Source organism: Mixophyes fleayi, chromosome 6 (genome assembly GCF_038048845.1).
Source record: "Mixophyes fleayi isolate aMixFle1 chromosome 6, aMixFle1.hap1, whole genome shotgun sequence".
NCBI lineage: Eukaryota > Metazoa > Chordata > Amphibia > Anura > Limnodynastidae > Mixophyes > Mixophyes fleayi.
This window is the reverse complement of record NC_134407.1, coordinates 97,014,714-97,035,477: the sequence shown is the minus strand read 5'-3', so window position 1 is coordinate 97,035,477 and position 20,764 is coordinate 97,014,714. Positions and strand designations below refer to the sequence as shown.

General features: G+C 41.0%; 1 protein-coding gene across 1 annotated transcript in view; it reads left to right on the top strand.

Annotated features, from left to right (window-relative positions):
• Nucleotides 1-3,127: 3,127 nt before the first annotated feature.
• LOC142161449 (dual specificity phosphatase 29-like) overlaps nucleotides 3,128-20,764 on the top strand; it is a 137,522-nt gene continuing 119,885 nt past the window's right edge. Inside the window, exon 1 of the mRNA XM_075217069.1 lies at nucleotides 3,128-3,264. The gene's annotated coding sequence lies outside the window, so the exon portion shown is untranslated. The remainder of the gene's footprint in view (nucleotides 3,265-20,764) is intronic.

Genomic DNA, 20,764 nt, shown 5'->3' with positions numbered 1-20,764 from the left:
CAGTAGCTACCAAGATTCTATTGATAAAACAATAAACAATACTTTAATTTTATATACGTTAAACATTAACAATATCTCCACTCACAATACCTGCACTTGTTGTTTCTCACTGCACTATACAGAATATATACAATGGGTGGAGCGCCGGGGGCATAACCCACAGTTCTAAATATTAACGGTAGGGATATCACTCATTCCCCAAGGGCAGCACCATTAGTTTTACCTCAGTCCTACATCATTCATAGAGAGACAGCGCTGGTTTTAATTTTCGCCATAATCAAATCGTATGCCAAACTCATAACTAATGGATTGAACCATATTCTACCTAAGCTGATTCATCCCAACCAAGTGGATTTTGTCCCAGCTGAGAGGCTCGAGATAACACTACCAAAATAGTTGATTTGGTTCATTTTACCTCTTCCTCCAATACCCCTTCAATCTTGTTGTCCTCCGTTGCCAAAAGGCATTTGATAGGGTTGACTGAGACTTTATGCTGGGAATGCTGGGTCATTTTGGGGCTCGGCCCTGTGGGTTTCCAGCGGATCCGTACTTTAAAAACCAACCGCACTGCTAAGATCAAGATCAGCATGGATTTTTTTGACCCAGTAGAGATTATTAAAAGACACGAGACAGGGCTGCCCTATCTCACTAATGACATTTGTACTATGTATGGAGGCATTAGAAAGATCAATTAGGGCTAATCCTGACATTTCTGAATTACGGATAGGTGAGAGAGAATTTAAGATATTTTTGCTCCTATCGTTTCGATCCCCAATCTGTACTTTGCAAAGCGTTGTACATTGTCTATACCCGCATACTTACAGTACCCCCTTAACAGCACCGATTACAGAGTCGCGCTCGCCGGTGATGTCATGAACTGCCGCCGCCGTCTTCATTGGTCGCGATGCCTTCAAGTCGTTGCTCACAGCAGTCGGGAAGGATCATGGCCGGGGAAGGAGGCGTTCGGTCTGACCACGTCGGGGTAAGTCTGGTCGGAATAATGAGTATCATTATTCCGTACCACACCCCTATGACATAGTTGTGTTAAACTGGGTCATGGATTGGACGAGGGTTGACAATGTTAAAAAATAGATGATAATAGAGGAATTTACGCTCAAGGATTCGGACAAATGTATTCCCTGAATATACACTTTACTCCCCATAATCCATCTGACAATAACTTCCACATTAAGGCGTTTGTTCAGACTTCAAAATATCTTCCCTGACTCCGTTGTTTGGTAATCCAACTTTTCCCCCGTGAGACTCGGCCATAGCTTTAAAACACTTAGGGCTAGATTTACTAAGCTGCGGGTTTGAAAAAGTGGGGATGTTGCCTATAGCAACCAATCAGATTCTAGCTTTCATTTATTTAGTGCCTTCTACAAAATGACAGCTAGAATCTGATTGGTTGCTATAGGCAACATTCCGATATTTTCAAACCCGCAGCTTAGTAAATCTAGCCCTTAGTTTCCGAACAAAACACAGACTTGTTCTGTCAGTATTAAGGTAATTGAAATGCAATACAATGTCCTATCAAGGTGGTACCCGTGTCCCAGCCTGTTGACTAAGATGTATCGAGGCTTAATGAACACATATTTGAGGTGTAATTCGGCGCCTGGCTCTGCCCTGCATATTTGGTGGGAATGCTCCAAATTCGCCCCTTTTGGGAGGCAGTGATAAATAACTCCAAAAAAATCACAGGCTCTGAGGTCTCAGACTGCCCAAGTTTCTGGTTAATGTTACTAACAAGCCTATTTCCCAGTTCAAGGAATTCATACTGAAATACCTCAATAGTGTTGCTAAGACTGGGATATCAGTTCACTGGAGGTCTCCAATGCGGCCATCCAGAAAGTAATGGTTTGCGAGGCTTCATTATTACATGTCTATGGGTGACCTGATAAATTTAAATATTACTGAGCTATATGTTACAACTGGATCGAATTCAAAGAAACTTCTCAGTTTGCAATTTTAAAACAATTGATTCCTAGAGCATTAATAACTAGGGTTGCCCATCGTCTTACCATGGTCACACCGCTCAGAGTTTCATTTTATTTATTTGGCCTACAGCTACATCAAGGTTCATTTCCGGGCTTCCTTTCCCCCTTCTTCCCCACTCCCCTTTCCCTATCCCATTTAACAGTTTGAATTGTTTATATTAATGTTATCCATGCACTGGTATCAATAAGCCTATACAACATGATCTCTTATTGAAGTACTGTAGAGTTGACAATGCCTAGCTTCATTTTAGTACTGTTATGATATTAGTTGTTTACCTCATTTCTTTGTGCAAACATTGATTTTGAGATGTACAATTGCTATACCAGTTTTAATAAAAATTGCGATTCCAAAAAAAAAAGTTGGATATCCTGCAATCTCTACATTGTGAGAGACATAGCCATCCAGCAGTTGAGGTGACTTGTGTCCATTGGTATATTAGATTAAGAAAGAAGAATGCACAAAATGCTGTGAAGTATTGCAGTGGCTCTGTGGGTTTCAACTGCCAAATGCTCAGAGTATCCTGAATTATGATCAAAAGTGTTATGATATCAAAAACAATGTAATACTACTTGCATACTCTTTACTGAAGATCAGACATTCCATATATAATCCATAGAATAAACATTGTTCCTAGGTAGAAGATCAGCTCCTACTCATCAAAATATATTACATTATTCAAAACTTTAAACTGACATTGTCTTAAAAAAGCTGTGGGGCATCTATTAAAATGTAGTAAAGTAAAAATAAAGGGAGTTACCTGATCATAACATAATTATGGCTATAGAATTCTCACATATTTCCCCATTTTTTCTTCACTGCACTTTAATAAGTGTTCCCTTAAGGCTCTTCAATCAATTAAGGGCAATCACTTGTCTTTGAGTTGATGCTTTCATCCCTATCTGGAAGAGTACTGCAACCCCAGCAGTCTCTCATTAATGTCTCATTAGAAAACACTTGACAATACTTAACAATGATCTAAGCTATTTGTTTGGTCTAACTCCTGCCTTGTGCCCTTGTCACCTCCTTGTAACAAGACATGGTGAGAGAAGGAAAGCCTCCAGAGTTAAATATATCACAAATCAAAAATAGAATCCAAGTAAGATTCCCCTGAGTCAGAGACCAAACATTTGGATCCATCTCGTAATAGAGGGACATAACAGACAGTAAAGTGACATTCAAGCACTTTGAAGAAAGAAAAACAAGAAACGAGAAATCATAGGACGTGTTTCTCAAAGGAATTCCAATTTCCAACCAAAGTTTATAAAGGTACAACATTTCCACATATAGACAAAGCAGGTGACAAATAATAGCTTACAATAAGTAAATTAGTAACTTTTAGTACGTCAGTAAAATACAATAATAATGTACATTCTCTCTAAATATTCTTGTTAAAGTATTATTAAGAAATGTATCACATCCTATTTTACATCTACAATAGGATCCACTAATGAACAAGCCAACAAACTGCTACTTACATACTGATATATAGTTCAGCACAGGCTCTTTATTGCACTGTGCATGTGCCAGTTTGTGTTCAGGCAAATTACTATTTTTGAATAGTCTATGATAGTACCCAAATGGTTAATGCCGGGTCCTGCGTTATCATGCCGATTCCTGGCACGCTGTCTTGGACAGAGAATAAAAAGATGACAGATTATCCTGAGCTCTATGGTTTAAAGATAGTAATGTGAGGTTTCACAACAGAGTGTTGCTTAAAGAGGCAACAATAAAGAAAGACAATGTTTATTAAGGTCTACCCACATTTCGAGAGGTCAGGGCATTAGCCCTTTGCCTGCTAATTAATTTAAGTATTCCAAAGATGTATCCTTGCAGTAACTTAAGGGTGCACATTGCCTTCCTCTCCAAACATTTAAAAATATGCTCACTTATTTTCAGGCATAGATTATTCTGGAAAAACCATAAAGTCTTACTGACATCATTTTAGGGGCTGCAGGTTCTCCCTTGTGTGCCAACAGGCAATGTGAATGTGTAACTTAATATATATTTTTTTAAAAAAATTACTTACTTGATATACATCTGTACTTCTTTTGGTGGAGGGCAAGCTGGTGTGTTGGATAATGTATGCCAGCCTTCATTAAAAAAAGTAAATTTTTTTGTTGAATACATTTGTCCATTTTATGCAGCCAGGACATGCCAGGGCCTCAGCAAGGGCAGTTCAGCATGTGGTCTCCCCAGGGTGCAAAGCTGAGGGGAGCTCCAACTCATATGTAAATATGGGGTGACTTAGGACCACTCTGAGTGTCACAGTTAGTACTCACAATGGCAGTCAAAGTAGCTCTAAGACACCGCTTTCTCAAATCATTATGGTGGTGCTGGAATATAGCTGGCAGCACCCGACAGCTGTCTGGGTAATTTTTTCCACAATGTACCAGCCACATTACTTTTAAGTGCTGCTGATCAGATGCAATATAAGGTTTGTATTAAATGTGTGTGTGGGGGGGGACACTAATAAATTAATGTCAGGCTCATTGTGGACAACATTATTAACTTGGGGTAGGATGGTGGCTCAGCGATCATCAATTCTGCCTCACAGCACTAGGGTCGTGAGTTCTATTCCTAACAAGGGCTGATCTGTGTGGTGTCTTTATGTTCCCACCATATTTTTGTTGGTTTCCTTCTACACTCCAAAAACATATTAGTAGGATAATTGGCTGCTGACAAAATTAACCCTAGTCTGTGTGTTAATGAATTTAGATTGTAAGCTCCAATGGGACAGGGACTGATGTGATGTGACAAATATTTTCTGTACAGTGCTGTGGATTTGGTGGCACTATATAAATAAATGATGATGTTAGACCCATTTAATAAATGGGAATATTTGCTTGAGATGGAGGCCTATTTATTAATCATAAATATTATTAATTTATGTTGGGGTTGGTTGGGGGGGGAAGAAGGTCAAATTATTAGACATATATGTTATTGACTTAACATCAGGTTGGGAGAAATAGGCAAAAAATACAACCAATGACTTTTTATGACAATACTTTCAGTGCATTTTGAAAAAATACTAAACCTAAAATACAAGTTGCATTATATAAATGAGCCACTAATAAAATTCACAAATATATGTATATAAACAGCATAATTCATAGAAGTCTTTTGATGGGTTTTGATAAAATTACTCTATTACAATTTATGCATGTTTCTTGCTGAATCCGAAGTTAAGAGCCAAGCTGGAGCCATGAAAGAAGGAACAATCTTTATATTACATGGACTGAGATAGCGTGGCCTACCAAATAATATTTTGGCTTAGACTCATTGGGGCATATTCTATTCCGATCCGATCCGCGGTAACGCGCGTTACTGTGGAAAATGCGCACTACTGGGCTGCGAACGAAAATCCACGTTATTGCGGTACCACGGATTACATTCGCGGCAGTTCCGGCGTGATCCCGCGAATCGGGATCGGAATTGAATATGCCCCATTGAGTGATTTACAGTCGCACTCCAAGATGGGAATCAGCATGGATTTGTGAGGGATAGGTCATGTCAAACTAATCTGATTAGTTTCTACGAGGAAGTTAGTGGAAACTTAGACCAGGGCAGCACAGTAGATGTGGTCTACTTAGATTTTGCAGAGGCCTTTGATACAGTGCCACACAAGAGGTTGGTTTACAAAATTAGGTAACACGGTCTAGGAATCAACATTTGTACTTGGATCGAAAACTGGTTAGAGAATAGGGAACAGAGAGTTGTGATAAATGGAACAACTTCTAATTGGTCAAAAATCTTAAGTGGAGTACCTCAAGGTTCCGTGCTGGGGCCACTCCTTTTTAATATATTCATTAATGACCTTGGTGATGGTTTAGAGCAGGCCTGTCCAACCTGCGGCCCTCCGGGCGATGTGAAACTACAAGCCCCATCATGCTTTGCTGGTAGACAACCAGTTGATAGCTGGAAGGGCATGCTGGGACTTGTAGTTTCACAACATCTGGAGGGCCGCAGGTTGGATAGGCCTGGTTTAGAGAGTACAGTTTCTATTTTTGCAGATGACACTAAACTCTGTAAGGTAATAAAATCAGAGCAAGATGTAGCTTCTCTACAGAGGGACTTAAATAAACTGGAGGATTGGGCGGCCAAATGGAATATGAGGTTAACACAGATAACTGTAAGGTTATGCATTCAGGGATCAAAAACAAGAATGTAATCTATAAATTAAATGGAATTAATTTAGGAGAATCTATAATGGAAAAGGATTTGGGAGTGCTCGTAGACAGTAGACTTAGCAATAGTGCTCAATGTCAAGCTGCAGCTGCAAGGGCAAACAAAGTATTGGCATGCATAAAAATGGGCATAGATGCAAGGGAAGACAGTGTAATTTTGCCACTTTATTTAGGTAAGACCTCATCTTGAATATACAGTACAGTTCTGGGCACCACTCTATAAAAAAGATAATTTGGAACTAGAAAGGGTTCAGAGAAGGGCGACAAAATTGATAAAGGGTATGGAGTCATTAAGTTATGAGGAAAGGTTAGCCAGTTTAGGCATGTTTACTTTAGAAAAAAGGCGTCTAAGGGGAGATATGATTACTATGTACAAATACATTAGGGGTCAATACAGAGAACTTTCATGGGAACTTTTTACCCCAAGGACTATACACAGGACACGTGGTCACCCCCTAAGGTTAGAGGAGAGGAAATTTTACAACCAGCAAAGAAAGGGGTTTTTACAGTAAGGGCAGTCAAGATATGGAATTCATTGCCAGGGAAGGTTGTGATGGCAGATTCAATAGATATGTTTAAGAAAGGGTTAGACAAATTTTTAGCGGAAAGGTGTATCCAGGGATACAACCGTCAATTAAAATGTAGGATAGTAGTGGATATAGGGTAAAAATAGGACTGCAATATTGAGTCTGGGGAGATTTTCACAATTGAAACAGATTGGCGGTTGGTTACTCTGGATCAATTTTAAATATAAGTGCAGGATCGCAGGAGATCCAAAATAGGTGGAACATGATGGACTGGTGTCTTTTTGCAACCTCATCAACTATGTTACTATCCAATGTTTCAATATATTTTAGCTATGTTACACAAAAAAAAATAAACAGTGTTTCAAGTCCCAACTCTTAAAATATAACAACCGATTGTCCAATCCGACTGTTGTATTAAAAAAGGTAAAGTGAGGTTCATTGCATAGAAGCAGGTTCCACTGACAAAAGGGAATGGCACATGCATACCAACAGTCAGTGTAAGCCCTTCAATCCTGATTAGCTCTGCTGTCCAACAGGCATAGTGTACATTTATACACATAACACACAAGAAAGCTAACAAGTCATACATAAACTATATAAAGTCAACATTGGTCCAAAATCAAAACAACGATACACAGTGCTTGGTTGGAGAGTCCAAATGGTCATCTACACAGGAGTCCGTTTAACTGGTGTAGAGTTGTCACAAGCAAACAGTTGATGAAATTACATGTCACTACTAGTAAGCTCTATTCTTTGGGAGAAACCTGTATTAGCATTATGTAAACAAATATACAGATTAACAGCTTATGCAATGTTAGTATAACTAACATTACTACATCTATGATACACTAGATAGATTTATATAACCAATTATTATTGAGGATCCTATTGATTATCAATTGAATCTATTTAAAATATTTTTAACTTTAACACAACAAAACCATTTCTTAAACTGTGCTTCACAAATGGTTTGGTAGTACGATAGTAGAGTTTCTAACTGATAACACCTTCAAGGCCAGACACATTTCATACTGGTATACTCGTGTATTTTACATTTCACAGTTTTACAATGTGTGGATTAAACTGAAAATAATTATTTAACTGCTGTATTCACTATTACTATTCACAATGTGTGAAAGGCTTTCTAATGGTAGCACAGTGCTATCAATTTTGTTTTATATGTACTATAGCAAGCAAGTTTAGCAATAAAATATACACTTTTCAATAATTCTTCCCATAGTTGATTTTACCCAACTAGCACATCCCAATAAATTTATTGAAAAAATAATCAAGTATATGGATAGGACATTAGTGTATGTTATGAAAGACTTAACAATTATACTTTTACATTTTAATTTTTTAGTTTTATCTTTAATTTTTTTAGGTTTCACTATTGTAAACTTTGATAGAGTCTGTGTATCAGTATATCATAGATTTAATAGCATCTGACATCTCTGCCACTGGTAAGTTCCGCCTACATTTTATCTATCAGCACTGACAAGTTGGGGAGGTTGGACACATAACTCATTGCTTCTGTAAGCTTAGGAAAATACCTGATCATCAATGTCACATCAAAGGATATCCTGTGCTAACTTAAGGCTTCCCCATTGAGCTGTAGATAGAGTTTACTATGTACATAGGCGGGGCCTTTCAGGACAGATGAGCCTTAATAAGGATAAGGGACAGGTAGTTCCAGCAGTGTAGGGCAATGTAAGGGTTTGTGTCTTCCTTAAACAGACTGCAACATGGACAAATAGCTCTGAGTGTGGTACAGCGCAGAATTAGGCAGGTTATTCACACATGCAGCAGCAACTGACCAGTTTTGGAAACATGGAAAACCCTTTAAACATGAATCAAAAACTTTGAAAGACCACCAGTGACTCTCCTTTCCAAAAGGCAATGTGGATGGGGTAGCAGCAATAGCAGTAGCAGCAACCTTAATCAATGGCAAAGAGACAGGACAAGCAGCAGACAACTGGAACATCGCAGGAATCTCCTCAGATCCCTGGGTTAGATGTGGACTCCCTCTGTTCCTCTGTGCTGATAGTCTAGCAGCAAACTTTAGCAATCTATCAGCTCTTCCGTATACAATAGTAGCTTTTTGAACTCGATTGACAGCCTTGCCTGCAAGGTTGGTAGCTCTCTCCTTTAGAAGTGCAGCCTGCTCTGTGTGACTTATAGCTCTGCATAAGGGATATATGTAGAACTTTTCATACAGTCTCTAAGTGCATTACACTCTCTCAGCACCTCTGCCTTGCTTTAGGACACTTGTGAAAATGGTACTTATCACTGTGGGCCTGACTCATTAAAGAACGCAAATGGCGATACATGCCATATTTTGCATAAAATCGCTCTAGACATGCCCAGAACCGGGCCATAAGCTAGTGAATGCAACAACGTCCAATTCATCTTCAAACACAAAGGACCCTAACTACAGCCTTTGATTTCAAGGTCGGAATGGGAGGTAAATGGGCGTTTGCACATAAGTAAGGGCATGCCAAGCTCGAGCGCACGCAGCAACATCCAATTCATGCTTTGGGTATCTCAAAGGTACATGTTTTTCTGTTATATCACTGCACCAGCCATATGTTGAGTGTAAGTTCCGATTATTAGTGATGACAGTCACGTATACATCCTAGAACATGTGTTTGCAATTAGCAGCAAATGTAAAAATGCATTTTATGTACAGTAAACAATAATAGCATCCTCAAAATGTAAAAACTAAAATAACATTTTGAAATCATTATTGACTATATTATCAGATGACATCAATTGATATTTTTTCTGTGTATTCATTTGGGAATTTATATTCCACATATGCATTTGACATATCCTGCAGACAGGGCCGGTGCTAGGGTTCTCAGCACCCTAGGCAAAATTTCAAAATACCGCCCCCCCCCCCCCCCCCAACCCAAGACACGCCAAATACCCACTTCCCAGACCCTCACACACTTCACTTTTTTTAAAAAAAGATAAGCCTTACCTACTACAGCAGTCTGGCTGCCGTGATGTTTCATAGAGAACGTTGTCCAGACTCCACTGCTGTCCAGGGGCAATCACAGGATTTCTAGAGGGAAAGTATCCAAGTATTAGATATGGGAACAAAAACTTGTGAGAATGACCCATCACACTGCTCCCCCTGCAGCATACTGCCCCCCCACTGCTTGACCATGTCCTCTGTCCCCCCCCCTGCAGCACCATGTCCTCTGCCCCCCCCCCCTGCAGCTCAATGTCCTCTGCCCCCCCCCCCTGCAGCTCCATGTCCTCTGTCCCCCCCCTGCAGCACCGTGTCCTCTGTCCCCCCCCGAAGCACCGTGTCCTCTGTCCCCCCCCCCCTGCAGCACCATGTCCTCTGTCCCCGTCCCCCCTGCAGCACCATGTCCGCTGTCCCTCCCCCTGCAGCACCATGATTTTATTGGCACGTCATGCTCTATATTTGACTTGCAGCAATTATTTTATCCACCATAGTGTTTAAATCAAAAAATAGAGCATGAAGTGCAAAATAATAGTCATTTTTCCACCGCATATTTTGCAAATCAAATATAGAGTATGACGTGGAAAATAGTTTTTTATACCATTGAAAAAATACTATTTTCCACCTCATGCTCTATATTTAATTTTCAAGCTATGTGGGAGAAAAATTAATATTATTGGCAACTTCATGCTCTATCTTTGATTTAAAAACTATGGTGGATAAAAAATAATTATTGTGGATAAAAAATAATTATTTTATTGGCACGTCATGCTCTATTATTGACTTGAAGCAAATCAAATATAGAGCATGAGGTGCAATAAAATAATTATTTTATGCACCATAGTTTTTAAATCAAACATAAGGCATAAAGTGCAAAAAAAATCAAATACCACCCCCAACATTTTTTTTTACTCCACACTTGGGCTTTGGGTACCCCATTTTTTAGAAAATAAAATCAATAATACCCCAAAAAAAATAAAATTAAATATACTTACCGTTTTTGATGATGAAGGATGGTCAGATGCAGGGAGGCTCTTTCTTAATGGCTGCCCACCGCTCCTCAGCTTCTTTACACCAAAGGAGAGGGGTGGAGCAGCCGATGCATGCTGGGAAGGGAGGGTAAACTTTACTCACACTGTCTGTCAGTGACAGGCAGTGTGAAAATGCATCACACGGGGCACAGCAGGCGCCGCCGGGTAAACACATGTCACCTGATCACTGACGTCAGTGATCAGGTGTGCAGCCCGGGCGCATCTAAAGAAAATGACAGTGGCGGCGGCGGACATTGAAAAAACAGCGGTGGCACCGCGCCGCCGCTGCACCTCTCTCCCACTTCTCTCCGCTGACTAGATTTTCAAATCTAGTCAGCGGCAACGGCGCCCTGCAGGACCCGACGCCCTAGGCAACTGCCTAAGGTTCCCTAATGGGAGCGCCGGGCCTGTCTGCAGAGTATTGTCTGTTAGACCAAACTGGATCTAGACTCGTATATCAATATGCATATCTTTACATCAACTCCTTGTTGACTACTGATATGCGTCCAATTTATGTGCATTTTTAAAAGAACACAAAATAAGTTTATTTTGCACGACTTAATGAATCAGACCCTGTGTATTTACTCCTCTTTAGCAGCTGGGAAGAGGCTGGCTGGTCCCTGTGGGGCACTTAGCACCGGCCCATGAGAGGGAACCTATTCTTAACAGTTGGATTTAGGTAAAGAACAAAGGGGCTGATTTATTAGAGGGCGAAAAGTCCTTTTAGTGAAGAAAATGGGTGTTTTTGCTAGTGAAAGGGCTTGTTTCACTTCACCTTATATATTAATAGGGTAACCACAGATATAATCCCTGTGGGTGGAGATTTTATTATCAAAAATTGAGGAGGGAATCCCTGTTTTGTTAATGCCATAATCAGATATTGTTGCAAGAACAGAAGCATTAAAAGAATGCTTTATTCAGGGAATAAAACACTGATGTAATATTGTTTACATCATTTTACAGATTTGTAAAAAAGAAAAAAATCAATTATACATGAGCCAATGTAGCTCGGCAGTGCCACACTGCTTACACTATTTTTTACCATTGTATTAATGTTTTCAAATCTCCTGCTGCCTGGCTCATGTCAAGATATGATCAAGAATAAGATGCGAGAAATGCTGTGTGGTGCTGATGAGCTACAGTGGAGTCCATATAATTAACAAATACCAAAAAAAACAAAAACATTTTATATATGTTTTATATTATATATAGACATACACATACATACTATATGGACAAAAGTATTTGGCCACACCTGTTAATTATAAAATTGAGCTTTTTCAATCAGACCCATTGCCAGAGATGTATAAAATCAAGCACCTAGCCATGCAGTCTTCATTTGCAAACATTTGTGATACAAAATGGGTCATTCTGAAGAGCTCAGTGACTTCAAACATGGTACTGTGATAGGGTGTCACCTTTTCAATAAGACAGTTCGTGAAATTTCATCCCTGCTGAATATTCCAAGGTCAGTAAGGCAAGTAATATTATTAGAAAGTTGAAGCATTTAGGAACAGCAGCAACTCGAAGCGGAAGACCACGTAAAATCACAGAGCAGGGGCAACAACTGCTAAGGCGCATGGCACGTAAAAGTAGCCAAAGCTCTGGGATTCTATAGCTGAAGAGTTACAAACTTCCACTGGCATTAATGTAAGCACAAAAACTGTGCGACAGGAGCCTAATGGAATGGGTTTCCATGGTCAAGCAGCTGCATGCAAGTCTCACATCACCAAGACCAATGCCAAGCGTCGGATGGAGTGGTGTAAAGCAAACCATTACTGGACTGTGGAGCAGTGGAAACATGTTCTGTGGAGTGACGAATCACAGTTTGACAGTCAGATGGGTAATTCTGGGTTTCGCGGATGCCTGGAAAACTTTACCTGCCTGACTGCATTACGCCAACTGTGAAGTTTGGTGGAGGACGGATAATGGTATGAGGCTGCTTTTCAGGGTTAGAGCTAGGCCCCTTATCTCCAGTGAAGGGCAAACTTAATGCTTCAGTATACCAAGTCATTTTGAACAATGCTATGCTTCCAAATTTGTTGCAACAGTTTGGGAAGGCCCTTTTCTATTCCAAGAAGACTGTGCCCCAGTGCACAAAGAAAGGACTACAAAAACATGGTTTGATGAGTTTGGTGTGGAAGGTCTTGACTGGCCCATCGATGTCACGGTGTACTGAATAAAGCTTAGGATCCCCCATGTCTGTCTAGTTTCACACTACTCTGTCCAAAGTCGCAGAGTCTAAAGCAGGTATGGTCTTTATGTCCACGGCCCTTTGAGTGAGCACTAGACGAGGTCCACTAGGAGACTTGTGAGCAAATGACGGATTGAGGAAGGACACAGTGAACAGCAATCGGAGAGTCACTGGGACAGCAAGTAATACAACCGGGATGGTAGTCTACAGACAGGAAATAAACGGACAACAAGCTGAGCACAAGGAGGTGACATTGAACAGTGCAGCGGTGAGTCACTGGAACAGCAAAGCTGAACCAATAGAGATGGTGTCACTTAACAGCAGGCTGAGCATGAGGAGATGACACTGAACAGTACAGCGGTGAGTCACTGGAACAGCGAAGTAGAATCAAAAGAAAATATATTCCGGCATAGAGTGCCGAGGAGTACAGGAGCCACGTCTTGCACCTACACAGGGGTGAACTCAAAGAACAGGCACCTGACTGCTATGTCTTAAATATACTGGGGAGGAGAAGCAGCCAATCAGAGCAGTCAGAAAGTTTACAAAGCGGAGAAGGCGGCCTCCATCGGAGATTCGCGGTGCTCAGCACTGGAGAAGATGCCTGCGTTGAGCAGGTAAGTGTGATGGACCCACTTGCGGGCCTGGCATGTGACAATCGAACACCTTTGGGATGAGCAGGAACGGAGATTGCAAGCTAGGCCTTCTCATCCAACATCAGTGCCTGCCCTCATAAATGCTCTACAGAATGAATGGGCACAAATCCCCATAGAAACACTCCATCTTGTGGAAAGCCTTCCAAGAAGAGTGGAAGCTGTTATCGCTACAAATGGGGGACCATCTCCATATTCTAGTATATGTATTGAATACAGTGTCATTACAGTCCTTGGTGTAATGGTCAAGCGTCCGAATACTTTTGTCCATATAGTGCATATTCTACAGCTGTCTTAACAGTAAAAACCAGTATTTTTAATAGTTAAAAATAATTATGATATGATAAATACCAAACATGCACTTATCTAAACTGAATGTTATCTATTTCTTCCTTTCTCTCTATAGCATGTGATGGGCTATACTGTCCTAACTTTTCAGCTACCTACCTCTTTTTCCATTGGCCTTCTACATTACAGACAATACTTTTGATGTTATCTTATGAAAGCAATGACCTACATGAATCATTTTACTTAATTCTTGCCTAATATGAGATTGCCAACATTGTCCTAAATTTTCAGCTTCCCATCTCTTTCTAAGCTGGAGATAATGAGCAAAACATGTCCAATGTAGCTTGCCCAGTCTTCAAATATGTAGTTGTAATTGGTGGATTAGTTGAAAAGTTTCAAGTTCTCAAAAAAACCTATGGAGTGTTAACATGATTGGGGGGCCCTTAGGCCTGAAGTGAAGTGAATTTAGAGGAGAATAATCCACACATTTGAAATTTCCCTGAGGAGGCTCGTTGTGATAAGACTGCCCAGTCCCATTGGAGGATGCGTTCACTTAGAAAAAGAAAGTATGGGCATCAAAAGGTTGTTGAAAAACCAGAGTAGTGGAAAAGGCAACTAGTGTTTAGAGATGATAATCTTCCTGGTCAAAGCCATACTATGGAAGAAATCCTTTGCTTAATTCCCGAAAATAATTGTCAAAGTCTATAAAACTTTGGTTGGCCTTGATTCCAGCAAGCTGAGGCCAATTTCAAATGGCCTTAAGTTTCCCAGATCCATTTGAAGTCCAGAACCAGACACCACATAGCTGAGAAACGGAATCTGACGTTTTTCAAAGATGCACTTCTTTAGCTTGCAGTAAGGTTGATGGTAATGAAGGAGAGAAAGAACTTAAGCTACATGCTTCCAATGTGTAGGAAGATCACGGGAGAAAATAAGAATATCCCCTAGGTACACCACCACGTACTGATAATTTTACAGGATGTTTTTTTTTTTGTTGATAACATTTTGAAAGACTGCAGGAGCACTGCATAATAAGTTATATGACCCTCTGAGGTATAACTTTGTGGACACATCGGCTCCTTTTATTAGGTCAAATAATTTGGAGATTAAAGGTATGGGATACCTTTTTTCACCGTGGTGACATTAAGTCCCTTATAATTTATGCACGAACGAAAGCCACCATCATTCTTAGTGTGAAGAAGAATTCTATGACGAAACCCAGATTGAAATAATATTCTATATGAAAGATCAAAGCCTGTATTCAGGTAACAATAAGGGGAATACTCTTCCTCGAGGCTGTGTTTTGTTTGGATGGAGCTCAATAGTGCAAACCCAGGTCTGGTGAGGAGGCAGTTCTAAAGCCTTCTGCTCACTAAACACATATATGAAAGAAGCATACTGAGGCGGAATGTCGGGAGTGACCATAGAATCTATGAGAGCAACTTTTACTGTGGGTTGAACTCTTCTAAGACACTGAGAATTACAGGTTGGACCCCAAAACAAGATGTGTAATGCATGCCAGTCTAGTACCAGTGAATGAACACTTAGCCATGGCAGGCCCAAACAATAGGATTGACAGCTTTTGGGAATAACTAAAAAAGAAGTGGAACTGTGGGTAGCCATAACTTTGGGACTGTGGCAGTTGAAATAAAATGCTCCAGAATCAATGAAGGCAACAAAGAGAAGCTTGGCCAAAAGGGAACTGGAGCACCACCTTTATGACAAAATTGGTTTCAGAAGAAGCGCCATAAGTGGTGCCTAGCACGGCCTTTCCAGAACCGGTTAGGCCTTGCTTTGTTCTTAAACTTTCTCTCTCTCTCGGGAGTAAGGCAAGAGCACCCCAATTGCATCAGTTCTTCAGTGGTAACAGCTGGTGTTTGGAAGCAAGGAGTCAAACAAATGTGAGCACATCGCAACTGCTCTTTTTCCTGAGTTGTCACCCTGAAGCGAATATCAATTTGGTTGCAGAGAGAGATAAGGGCATTCAAGGTGGCTGGAAGTCCCCAGGCAGCCAGATCATCCTTTATCTGTTTTGAGTGCCTTTGTCACTAGCTCCTCATTATTCCACTAAAGTTCTGATGCTAAGGTTCAAAACTGAACCGCATATTGTCCCAGCTGCTGTGTCCCTTGACGAAGATGCAAAATACCAGAAGCCGCACTGGAGACGTCAAAGATTTTCCTAATGTATCAAAAAAGTCATAGCTATTGTGCAGTATTAGACCGTTGCACTTCCATAACGAGGAAGCCGAAAGACAATGCCTGCACAGACAACAGTAGGTAAATTTGCTGGCTGAAAAAAATGTGTAAAAATGTTGAGCGCTGGGTTGACCTGTGGTTCTCATCCCCTTCAAATGGGGTACAATGATAAGGTCAAACAAAATCCTGTATAAAAGTTTATTGAGCAACTTAATATCATTAAAACGCTCATACGCTAGTAAAGCAGAATCATGAAAATTGAAAGATGATACATGACAAGCAAATAATGGCATTACCATAATATATACATAGAATCACTATTGGAAAACAGGGTAGATAATATAACACATGCCCGGGCATAAAGAACAACTGGGTAATATCTATAAAGGATCCTGTCCGCAGTATCCCTATAGATCCAAGGCAAATTGAAAAGTGAAGGCAAATAAACATTGGGACTAAAAAATATATATAATATGTTTGAGAATGCATGCAAGAAAATCCGCAAAAGATAAAAATAAAAAAATTAAAAATAGGGACACAATCCTCCACATATAATGGCCACTCCGTTATAGATGACAAAGTCAGATTCTCTCAAAAAGAGGAGTAATGGGTCCCCATGGCTTTGGGCCGATGATAAATGGTGACAGAAATGTTCATGACAGAGGATATTATCACCCTTTCCTTCAGTTTAAATGAAGTGTTTTTAGCCATGATTTTATTCAGGCCGCGGTAGTCTATGCAGGGTCTCAGACTGCCATCTTTTTTTGCCATAAAGAAACATCCAGCTCCTACTGGAGATTTGGAGGGGTGGATAAATCCTTTTCTCAGATTTTTCTCCACGTACTGTTCCATAGCTTGGGTCTCTGGGACAGATAAGGAATACACGCGTTCTTTGGGCAATTTAAAACCGGGTAGGAGGTCAATAGCAGTCATAGTCCCGACGAGGCGGGAGAGAGTCAGCCTTCATTTTACAAAAAACATCCCCAAAGTCCTGGTAAAGTGCAGGTAACAATTCTGGATTGGGCTGTAGAATTCTAAGAGGTAGGGTCAAGCATGTGGAAGAGCACTCTGGACTCCAACGGATGATCTCCCCCTTTTCAATCAATAAGGGGATTATAACTTTGCAGCCAAGGATACCCCAGAATCAATGGAGCGGAGGGACAGGTGATCAAGAAGAATGAGAGCTCCTCCGTATGGACAGATAAGCGAACCAATGGAGTCTTCGTGAGTATTTGGCCCCCAACCAAGGGATTACCATCCAAGACGCAGGCGCATGTGCCGTCTGTTACCCTCACTTATTACCTCCTACCTGTTCCCATTGGTGCTAAGGATTTTGGAGAGATTTTTAAACCTCCCATTGTCCCTCTGTCCAATGTCTGTTCTTCGAGTTACACACCCTCTCTATAGGACTTGGCTTCCATTGGTTTGTCTCTCCTGTTGTGCCGTGCTTATTGTCCTGGATCGACTGTACTCCCTTCTGCGGACACTACCTACGATTTACCCGTTGCACCTGTTCTCCTAGCTGCTGCCCTGGGATCTTCATCTACGGACTAGCTAGCTGAATGCCTCTGCTGCTTCATCGCTGGGAGACACCGCTGTAACAAGTAACTCACATGTTGCTCGAATCATCTTGCACTGAGCGGCTAAGTTCTATTTCTTTGTTCCTCCTACACATTGAACTGCTGTTAACAAACTACCTGGGGAACTTGTACTCCTGGCTGCTAATCCGAAATCACCATCTACAGATCAGCTACCCAACACCACTGCTGCTTATGTGCTGGGATTGCCGTTGTAACCAGTAACTCACCCATTGTTTGAATCACCATTCACAGATCAGCCAAGTTCCCTTTCCTTGTTATTTTCATATATTGAACTGTCGCTGTAACCAGTAATTCATCTGTTGCTAGAATCATCATTAATGGATCAGTTAAAGTTCTACTCCATGTCTGCCTCTGGTTGAACTGCCGCTGTGCCAGTGATTCGGCTGCTAGCCTCTGAGTTATTATTTATGGATCAGCTATGTTCTACTCCACCACTGTTCTCATCTGAACTATAGTTGTATCAGTGATTCCCCAGCTGTTACTCTGAGTTACCATTTTTGGATCAGCTAGTCGCTAATGTTGAGCTGTTGCTGTATCAATGATTCCCCTGCTGTTACCCTGAGTTACCAATAAATCAGCTAGTTTTAATCCATTCTCATTGACTATCTGAACTGTTGCTGTATCAATGATTCAACCTGCTGTTACCCTGTGTTACCAATTACAGACCAGCTAGTTCTAATTCATCCTCATTGACTATCTGAACTGTTCCTGTATCAATGATTCTTCTGTTGTTACTCTGAGTTACCAACCGTTGTTTCTAGCTCCACCATTAGTCTGTCAATGCTCATTCAGGAGGCCACGACCTGCGGGATAGGAGCAGCGAAACCCATACCCCCTTGTGGGGGTCACTGGCGAAAACCCCCTACCCGTTAGACTACCCGCTCCTGAGTGAGTACCACTCACTGACAGAAACAAGGGATCCACTAAATATTCTTCAGAAACGTGACAATTTGCCAGTTTGGAAACACGACTTGAATGAACTTGCTGCAAATGACGTTTTAGGGAGGAGGTGCCTAGATGATCAACATTCTTATCTCTGCGTATTTTTTGACATGACAAAGGCTACAGATGTCTTGACAAATGTTGTCTGCGGGAAGATAAAAATAATTCCAAACAAAAGAGTTCCTTTTTTTTTTATCTTCTGCCCTGGCATGGTAATGCGCTTATCATGGGCATCTGTTGGTTATACTGGGGGCTGTCTTACTTCAGCACAATCATCATTATCCTCCTCATTATCATGTCCATGTACAAAACATTAAACATTAGCAGCAACACTCCAGGCAGCGATGGTCAAATAAGTGGAAAGCCAGACGTCCCCAAAAATAATTAAAAGTCATTCGATGTATTTGTGGGCACAAAAGAGAGTCCTCTATTCAATAATTTAAGTTCAACTTGAGTAAGAACACGATCAGATAAATTGAAGATACCAAAGGATTTAGGATCCTCAGATTTTCTCAGTAAGGGATAAAAAAAATCCCTCTCAGTACTCCAAAATCTTTCTCTCTGAAGGAGAGAGAACCTATTCCTTTATTTAAAGTGCTGCAGTAGAGTCCTCTTAAATATTTTAGATGGACCTTGATTTCTATATCGTATAGAGACCCATTCACTCCACTATCTATAGTTAGACCCATTCTGTGATCTCTCAATATGTGTATTCCTTCTAACTTTAGGGGTTCCTTCATCCACCAGAATTTTGAATGAATGTTCTCTGAACTTGATGAAATTTATTGTTTTTGAGAAACAGAAGAATCTTGCATTAGTTCAATCAGAAATAAAGGAAAAGGAATCTAAAGCTGAGGGTCTTAAAATGAAAGAGGATTATAAAGTAAATGAGAAAGTATTACATAAAAAAAAAACTGGATAGAATTGAAGCTGAGGTTATAGAGAGAAAGGAGAGGAAGTATCAAAAGGGGCAGAAGGGACTATGTTACTAACCAGGTGTATAGTTGGAATATCAAATCTAAGGTAGATGAAGGAACCCCTAAAGGTAGAAAAAATACACATATTGAGAGATTAAGAATGGGTCTAACTATAAAAAACACAGGAGTCCAGAATTCGGATGATCTCAAACTCCGTTCCTGAGGAAGACTGAACCGGAGGAGGTCGGGAGGGAGGTTGAAAGAATTTGTTGAGCACCAGAGGTCGAAGTAGAGATACGTGGACGGTGTTGCGGCATCTTAGCGAAGCAGGTAGCTTTAATTTGAAGCAGACAGGATTGATGACCTGTATAATGGTAGAAAGGACTTTTAGTTTTAAGTCCTTGGTGGACAACCATACTTTGTCCCCTACTCTTGAGAGGAGTAGTTCTTCAAATGACGATCTGCAAAAGTCTTGTGGTGCTGGGTGGCTTTTCGTAGGGTTGTCTTGGTTTTAGCCCAGATTAGGGCAAATTCTCGACATAGGGTATCCACCGCTGGAATCGAGGAGGTGAAGACAGGGAAGGGATCCGAAAAATTAGGATGTGTCCCAAACACAATAAAGAACAGGGAGAACCCTGTGGATTCCTGGACGTGGTGATTGTGAGAAAACTATGTCCAGGAAAGGAATTGTAACCATTTACTCTGGTTGTTTGAAGTAAAGCACCGAAGGAAGGTTTCATGGTCCTGGCTTACTCGTTCGGTCTGGCCATTGGTCTGGGGATGATACCCTGAGGAGAACTTTAAATCTGTACCCATGTTCTTACAGAAGGTTCTCCAGAATCGGGAGGGAAAATTGAACCCTTCGGTCGGAGATGATCTAGTTCCTCTCACCAGTATGGCCGAAGGCAAACCGGTGAGAGGAACGAAGTGAGCCATCTTGGAAAACCGGTGAATGACAACCCAGATGGTGTTGGACCCAGCACTGAAAGGAAGATCAGTGATAAAGTCCATAGCTACACTTTCCCAGGGGGCATTGGGTATGGGAAGTGGGTGAAGCAGACCGGCGGGAGATTTCATGGAGGTCTTGTGTTGGGCACAAATAGTGCAGGCTGCGATAAAGTCACATATGTCTGTGTGCACAGTAGGCCACCAGAAACGGCGACAAAGTAGTGTTGTGGTCTTTTTTACCCCGGCATGGCCAGCAATGCGGGAGGAATGAGCCCAATGTAAGATTTTGAGTCGCAGATGGGGTTCCACGAAGG